An 8,728-nucleotide genomic window follows, 5' to 3' on the forward strand; every position below is an offset into this window, starting at 1 on the left:
GCACTCTCAGACTTATATAGAGCATATTATATGTTCCACAATATAGATATGCTATCTCATTTAACCATTGTTATAATCTTATTGTGATCAAAGATCCTCTATATAGATGATTTACATCGAGATGGGATAATTTTACCGTTCTCACCCCTCAATGTATTTTGCCCCTTAAAACACTTAGCTACCTATAAATGATGTTTAGTGATCTAAGAATTAGTCACTTAAACAAGAGCTCATCCATTTACTTCTATTTAGCTGAGCTCGAAGGGAATCATCACTTGACTTCTATACACCAGTAGAAGCTATAGATTCTATATTTATGTTCAGCACTCCCACTCAATCATACTATCATGTTCCCAAAATATACGTATCACCCTGACCCAAAAGTGTGCTTAACTAATTAATCAAAGAACATGAATAGTACTCCTGAGTTGAGCCTAAGCATATCAGGATTTAGATTCTTTTAATCTTAAGATCAACTACTGATATTGACTTGGAAAGATATAAGGGTAAGTTTGTAATATCTTAACTAAGTTGCAATATCGGTCCAGTCCAATGTATACTCCATACATTCGAAACTAGTATACTTTACTAATGTCCTGGAAAGAACATAACACTTACTCCAAGTGTAAGTACACATCATCGCTGATTATCACATTAGTGTAAATCCAAAACACTGATGAAACAGTGACTTAGTCTTTTGATTCATATGATCACATTCACATTCCACTGTGTTGACGATACTGTAATTGTGAATAAACATATGATCTGGATTTAACTGATTTTGTGTGTAAATGTAATAAACATATTAAACCATAAGCATGTAAAATTCATGCAAACATAAATCACTTCAAATTTCTTATATTGACAACTAATCAGATTGTAAAGGGTTTTATTTAGGGCACAAAACCCAAAAAACTCCCACTTGCACTAAAATAAAACAAAGTGTGCAAATAAATCAATCTGTTGTCTTGATCTTCAGATCAAGTGTAGTATATTTGAATCCACCCAAACTTTTGGAAACTAGTTCATAAAAACATTTATGAAACATCCTTTACTACATGCTTTACTCATCAAGGGATACTGAAATCCTTACTGTTTTGAAGTACATCTGAATAAACAGAAGACATATCTCTCATATTTTAAAATATGGCATTGAGATAATACAGCGTAGACTTTTCTTCAGTAATATAACTTTCTGGTAATTTCGAATTGACAAAGTTATAATTCTTCTCTGGTAGAGCTTGAATTATTATAGAATAACTCCTCCACCCCCAAAGTAACCACTATCTCATAATTTTGAATGAGTTGGTGAAGATACAAGGATAACTGATATACAGTTCCTTAATATCTAACATATAGATCACTTGCATAAATCTTTCTTGAATATCTTCTAACGTTCCATATTTGATTACATCTCAGATAGCTCCCACTTAAAAGCAGATGTCTGGTTAAATAATGCATATAACCTCTTTATTGTTTGGAGAGTTACCTAGTTGTGACTTTTGTATTAGTCTGAAACTTTAAGTTTAGACTAAGTCATCAACATAGCACACTAGTATTTGAAGTGAAAATACATGCCAGAGATTAAGTAATCAAAATTAAGATACCATAAAATTTTATGATGATTGAGAATTCTTAGTTGAAGTCATTCGAATAGACTGAACTAGAGTTCTTTTATCTTATTCTCATAATTCTGATAAGTTATATCTATCCACATGAATGGTTAGATTTGCTTTTCAGTAGTGTTCTTAAGTTCCTATCACAAGTGTCAACCTAATGAAGATGGGTATAGAATTTTAAAATTCTCCCACTCAATTAAGGTAGTGTGAAACATTATCAAAGAACTTTTATAGGTATCAAATTTTTACTACAACAGTAAAACTAAATTGGAACATACAATCAAGATTAAGGATTTATACTGATAATAGTTAATTCATTATATTACTTCCATGTTTAAAGAAAATATGTGTTACACAGGTTATTGTGGAATAGACTCCACCCCTAAGTATATAGAGATTATGATCCACCCCTAAAGGTTGTAAAGATCATGATTCTCTAAGTGTGATAGAGTTTATGTGGAGTTGAATACAATCCAGAGTTCATTAGATATAAAAGATCGTTAAACTGCATAGTTTTCTTAACTTTTCTCCACCCCTATCAGATCAAAAGATCCTTTTATTAAACAAATTCTTAATAATTGTATTAGAATTAACAATTATTAATAAACATAGAAATAGTTTTTAGTGTTTACTTAATATAACTCTATGAAGAGTTGTAAATATTATAGAATTTGCATCAATAATAAAAATACTTACACATACAAACATATAAATATAATGTGGTAATTGTGGTTTAAGATAAAGTAAATGAAGCTCAATCTCATAAACTGCAATTGGTTTGAATAGAAAATAAAATAAACTTTATTAATAATAATAAAAAAAAATGTATTGCAACAATATGAGAAAAACAGGGATAAAAATCCCTAACTAAAATTCGAAATCCAAATTGTCTTTAAACTAAAACAATTAATTCAAAATTAGATAATTGAGCTTTATCTTCATCTTGGACGATCTTCACCCTTGTCCAGCTTCCGATCCAACTCATGAAGATAGCATCTGAGTTCAAGTAGCTTGGCCTATAAGAAGAAGAAACAAATAAACAAAGTTAGTCCAGAATCATAAATCCAATTGGATAATAATTCACTAAAACTCTTAAAGTTTATAGAAAGAAATACCTTGTTTCTTTGCAAGAAGTTTAGGACACTGGGGTTTCCAATGACCTTTCTCATTGCAATAGAAACACTTTCCTTTGAGTGTATCACCAGAAGCAGCAGCCTTTTTGTTTTTCATGGCTTTTGTACGCTTCTTGGTGTTTTTCCACTTCGTCTTTGATTTGGGTTTAAAAGCAGATGCAACATTTGCTTCAGGTTTGACCGTCCCATTACCATTCCCAGAATTTTGAGGCTTACTCCCTTTCTTCTTAGGTCCTCCAATAAAATTTTCATAAGTCTGAAGGTCATTGACTAACTCACGAAAGTCTATGTCCTTCTTATTCATGACATAATTTGATGTATAGGGCAAAAATGCTGGAGTCAGACTATTCAAGATAAGGCTTACTTAAGTAGTATGATCCATTTCAGCACCATGATCCTGGGCTTCTTGGAAATAACTTGCCATGAGGAGAACATGATCACGCACATTTTGATGGGGCTCTATCCGTGCATTGATATATTTCTTAGTCGCGTCAAAGCGAGACTGAAGAGATGCCCTACCGAATAGCTCAGTTAACTTCGTCATTACTTCAGCAGCATTTTCGGTTTTAGAAAACTGAGTTTTAAGGGTGTTAACCATGCTGGAAAGCATGAAGTATAGAGCTTTGTCATTTGCTTTCTGCCAAGGCTCATACTTTTCTTTCACATCTTTGGATGCATTATCCCTCGACACTTCAGGAGATGGCTCAGTTAACACAAACAAGGCACTTTCTCCTATGAGAGCAATATTAATGTTCTCATTCCATTTAGGAAAGTTAGATCCATTTAGCTTATTTTCAGTCAACAGTGATAACATGGAATTCATCATGGTTATACAGGATACTACAAAATAGAAATCAATAAATAGAAATCAATAATGGTTTAACACAAAATCAATTCAGAAATTATAAGCACATAGCATGTAGGAATGATAAGAGAAAATACAAAAAAAAATTCAATCCTAAATAATTTCCAAGGTTTTTCAACAAACTGATATCAGTGTCCCGTTTGGGTGAGAGTCAAAGCTACCATCTATTGAATAGAGCTGTCAGCTCATCTAAAATGTTAAACATTCTAGCAACCTTTTATTCGATCAAGATTGGAATCCAGCGTTGTCCTGTTTAGGCGAGAGTCAAGGCTATTCTATCTTATGAGCTTCTACCATTGTTTCATATTTTGTAAGTCAAATATGGTCGCCGCCATTAGGGTGATCCATACCATATAAAACACTTACAAACTACTTATCTTTCGAGATTAAACGGTGCGAAATTGCTAATCAACGTTCCTCCATTAGGGAGGATTACTCACTAAAACAAACGCGATGTAAAACCAACAATGGAGATCGAATATCTTAATAATAATAAAGCTCATTCTTTAAAATGTATTTTCTTTATTATTCTAATAAAATATATTCATTAAATTTCGAACTTAGAATTAAAAATTCTAAATTAGAATTTAATTTAATATTTATAAAATTATACTTAGATAGTGATTGAAATAAATTGAATTATTTTCATCTTAGTAGTAATTTTGAATATAAATATTAAGAAAATTATTCAAGTTGTATTAATTTAAATTAATTAGCAACTTAAAATAAATTTTCATAAGAATATATTTATTGTATTTTGAAAAAGAAAGTATAAAATTATACTATTTTTCGAAAATACTTAAATAATAAATACTTAGAAAAAATACTTCAAGCAAAAATATCACCTATCTAGATTTTCCTTTGACTAATTAATTCAATCTCTAATAATATACTTTAATTCATTTATTTTAAATTAATCAATAAATGAAAAAATCATTGATTTAAGTTGGTCCAAGAATTAATTAAAATAAATAATTAATTTACAACTTAATCTATTTTTCAAGATAAATTCAAAATCATCTTGCATAATTAAAATGCAATTTCAAAATTGATTAATAAAATAAAGAAAAAAATATATTTTGAAAATTATTTAAATTTAAGTTGAAAAATTAAATTTCAACCTAAAATAATTTTCTTTTTAATTAAGTGTCATGGAAAATAAATATTTAAGTACCATGATGAAAATCAACTTAGATATTTAATTAAATGTATTAAATTCAAGAAATAAATAATTAAGTGTAGAGAAAGCTTAATTATTAATCTCTAGTTTAATACCAGGAAAAAATATACTTAAAATGAATTGTACCAAAATTAATTATTTAAATAATTAATTTCACAATGTATAATATTTTCCTATTTGATATTGGAAATAAGAAGTAGTCTAGAAATAACTATCTAGAAAATATCTTATTTGACTAAGTATCTTTTCAACAAAAATTTGAAAAAGTATCTAATTTAAGTTGTTAGAAAAAATCTAGAACTTAAATATTTTCAAATTTAGATTTACTTAAATATCAAAAATTAAGTTGTAACCACTTAATTAGAAAAATATTCCATTTTAAGTTTAAAACTAACTTAAAAAAATATCTTAAGAATCTTTAATAACTAATGCCTAGAATTCCTCAACTTAATTTTAAATTTAAATTTAAATAAAATATTCAAATTTAAGTTAGATGTGAAAAATCAGTTGATATAACTAATTTATAACTTAAATAGGAATATTTAATTAAATAAGCTCCAGAAAGAATCTAGTTAGTTAAAATTATTTATTTAATTAAATACAAGAAAAATACAAATAGTTTGCCCAGAAATAATATCTAAAACTAAAAGTATTTTTCTTAAAATTAACTTTAAAATATTAAAATGAAAATAAATTTTCATATATATATATATATATTTTTTAAAAGTTAATTATGTTGCTAATTCAATTTTATTAGGTTAAACTAATTTAATTAACCTAGCACAGTTATTCAAATCAGGCAAATGGGCCTTCACAATTGGGGTAGTTCATGTGAGGGGGAGCTGGGTTCAGTATGTCGTACCCACTTCTATTGGCCCCCAACTCTCACACAAGGCCCAAAAGAGAGGAATTTAACCTTAACATAAATAACTGTTATTAATTGAATAGGTCCAAAAACTAAATGGACCTAAATAAAATCTATCAAGGTGTGACATTTTATTTAGCAACAACCTATATGCATCTATATAATAAAATAAACATATAGGCTCACACAGGCACACATTTCGATGGATCCTATCATGTTGCTAGGTCATACACAGATGAAAGAAGATTGTAAAATTTACCTGTTACAAATTATTTACTTGACCAAGAGAACCATGAGTTAAAATCAGATCATTGGATCTGTCAACAATTTAACCATGGCTATTTGCAATCAAGCAATAATAAGTTTTATAAAACTTACAAACAAGCTAAAACCACATACTCCTGCAACAAGGTTAGCTGGATAGTTGGATGTAGGATTTATTTAATTTTAAATAAATAAATTTTGAAAAAATAATTAAATAATAAAAAATATTTAATTTTCAAATTAAAATTTAAAATTAATATATATATTTTCAAAATTAATTAAAAAATAATATTTAAAATTAAACCTACAATTTTGAAAAATTAGGTTTCAACTAACCCAAATATCATTTCAAAATTTGCTAACTACTTTTAAAAATTAAATGTTATTTTTATAAATAAAAATTAAAAAAAGATAAAGAAATATCTTTTTCAAATTTTATAATTTAATTTAAATAAATAAAATAACAAAATTTAAAAGTTAGCAAAATATCTTACATCTATTTAAAATATCATGATTATAGTTATCTTATTTTAAATTTAAATAAGGTCAAATTATTTAAAAAAAAATATTTAATTTAAAGAATTTAATATCTGACCTTAAATTTAAAAATAAGATAATATATAATCAAATTTAAAAATAAGATAGATAATTAAGCAAAAAGATAGATATTTACTATTCTCAAATTCAAATTACACTAATATCATGAATTAAATTAAAAAAAAAATTAATTAATTCAAGTATGATAATTAGAATTGAAATAGGAATAGTAAATGTCTAAATACAAAACTACACGAAAAATCGGAAGTTAAATCCATGAAAAAATATGAAAAATCGAAGAAAAACGAAAAAAATGCGAGCTGTACGGACAATATGTTGAGCATACTGCCCGCGCGCGCAGGAGGGAGTGCTCAGCCGAGAAACCTCGGCGCAGGGAGAGGATCTGCAGCATTTACGCACGCGGAGAAGGGTTTCAGACACCCTGTGCGTGTTGCTCAGACAAAAGCTTGTCCAAACACGCGTATGACCGAGGTTTACTCGGTTCCGCGCGCGCGTGGGTGAGGCTTCATCCCGATATTTTTTTAAAACTTCAAAAAATCATAACTAATTCAAATTAAATCGAAATTGAGTTCTGTAAAAAGTAAATTGCTTAATTTTTTCCATACTATCCAATAAAAATAATTCCAGAAACAAAATTTTAATTATTTTTCACGAAAATTCACAAACATCAATCAATCATCATATAACACTCAATACAACATGAAACCATCCAAATAACAAACAATCGTTTTAACGTCCAAATTTCTTGCAAGCAAATCAATTACCATGGCTCTGAGGCCAGTTGTTGGAATTTATTTTACCAGGATCTTAGATCTACTCACAAGTATGTTGTTTAACACCCTTAATATGAACTTTCTAAAACAATAAATAAACACATATAAAGTTAAGAAAACCTTCCATTGATGCAGCGTAATTAATGTCTCCTTCCACTCAGATCTCTAACCCTTGTATCCTTTCTGTCGCAGAGTACTCAAGATCTGAGCCCGAATGTCCTTCTCTTTGTGTGTGATCCTTCACAGTCTTCCAATCTATGATTGAGTTACCACTTGCTGTGTGTGGGCACTTACTCTATCACTAAGGTTCGAAATTTATGAAGAAGACAATAGAGAGAGAGAGAGAGAGAGAGAGAGAGAGAGAGAGAGAGAGAGAGAGAGAGAGAGAGAGAGAGAGATTTCGGCTATAGAGAGAAAGGGAAGGCTCAGTTTTTCTGAAGAGAGAAATTTCTCACAGAAAAGGTTATTCAAAGTTATGATTTTGACTGAGCCATCACTTTCTATTTATAGGCAACTACTAGGTTTAGGTTAAGAATTATTTGGCATTAAAATAATGAAAATATTAATTTGAAAATCCACTTTAAGTGGCCGGCCATGGTGTGTAATGGGCCCCACTTGGTTTTTGCAGTTTTCACAAATTTTATTTCTATTTGCTCAAAAACGCCAATTTTCCAATTCTAACTATTTAAATGCCAAAGCTAATTATTTAATAACTAAAATAGATTATTAAATAATATTGTCATTTAATTTAATTATTAATTAGACATATAAAGTCTATTAATAAATAAATAAACCTAGAATCTCTTTTCTTTACTATTTCACCCCTGCTTAGTGAAAATTCACAATTCAGACATAGTCTAACTTTAGAATTATAATTGATTAATCACAAATCAATTATTGAGTCTTACAAGCTGTATGTTCTCAACTAGAATGGGGACCATGTATCTATATGCTGAGCTTCCAATAAGTGAACCGAATTTACTAAGTAAATTCCTACTTATTAATTCTTCGTTGAATCCACTCTTAGAACTTAGAATTGCACTCTCAGACTTATATAGAGCATATTATATGTTCCACAATATAGATATGCCATCTCATTTAACCATTGTTATAATCTTATTGTGATCAAAGATCCTCTATATAGATGATTTATATCGAGATGGGATAATTTTACCGTTCTCACCCCTAAATGTATTTTTCCCCTTAAAACACTTAGCTACCTGTAAATGATGTTTAGTGATCTAAGAATTAGTCACTTAAACAAGAGCTCATCCATTTACTTCTATTTAGCTGAGCTCGAAGGGAATCATCACTTGACTTCTATACACCAGTAGAAGCTATAGATTCCATATTTATGTTCAGCACTCCCACTCAATCATACTATCATGTTCCCAAAATATACGTATCACCCTGACCCAAAAGTAGGCTTAACTAATAAATCAAAGAACATGAATAGTACTCCTGAGTTGAG

This window comes from Cannabis sativa, chromosome 6 (assembly GCF_029168945.1).
Source record: "Cannabis sativa cultivar Pink pepper isolate KNU-18-1 chromosome 6, ASM2916894v1, whole genome shotgun sequence".
Taxonomy (NCBI): domain Eukaryota; kingdom Viridiplantae; phylum Streptophyta; class Magnoliopsida; order Rosales; family Cannabaceae; genus Cannabis; species Cannabis sativa.